Genomic DNA, 430 nt, shown 5'->3' with positions numbered 1-430 from the left:
ATGCGTTTTCACTTTTTTAATTTTAGTCAGTGTGTAGTGTGTATGTTTGGGCATTAAAAAGATCTAGAAAGTTACAAATCTCAAAGTCCACTCCAAAGGGAGATATTTAGTTTTTTAAAAATCCATTTTCAAGAACTACAATGAACGGCTCGTTTTGACTACAACGTTTGTTTTCTGGGCTTTGTGATATCAAAAAGCGGCTCATTAGAATATCATTACAAATAACATGTTCTAGTACACCCCCAAAACAAAATCAAGACTTTGTAAAAGAGCATAATAGGACCCCTTTAAAATATTTGTAGGACATTTAAAACCATATAATAATTTGCTTCAAAAATCACTTTATCAAACTGGAAAAGCACCTGTTTCAAAGCATGACCTATCTGTCTTAAAGGGTTAGTTCACCCAAAACTGAAAATTCTGTCATTAA

General features: G+C 32.1%; 1 protein-coding gene across 1 annotated transcript in view; it reads right to left on the bottom strand.

Moving 5' to 3' along the window:
* Positions 1-430, bottom strand: part of LOC107688145 (pyridoxal-dependent decarboxylase domain-containing protein 1-like) — a 14512-nt gene that overhangs the window by 10522 nt on the left and 3560 nt on the right. The gene's annotated exons all lie outside the window — the stretch shown is intronic.

The sequence above is a fragment of the Sinocyclocheilus anshuiensis genome, unplaced genomic scaffold, assembly GCF_001515605.1.
Source record: "Sinocyclocheilus anshuiensis isolate Anshui unplaced genomic scaffold, SAMN03320099.WGS_v1.1 scaffold249, whole genome shotgun sequence".
Classification (NCBI taxonomy): domain Eukaryota; kingdom Metazoa; phylum Chordata; class Actinopteri; order Cypriniformes; family Cyprinidae; genus Sinocyclocheilus; species Sinocyclocheilus anshuiensis.
Note: the sequence above shows the minus strand (reverse complement) of the source record. Positions and strands in the feature narration are given on the sequence as shown.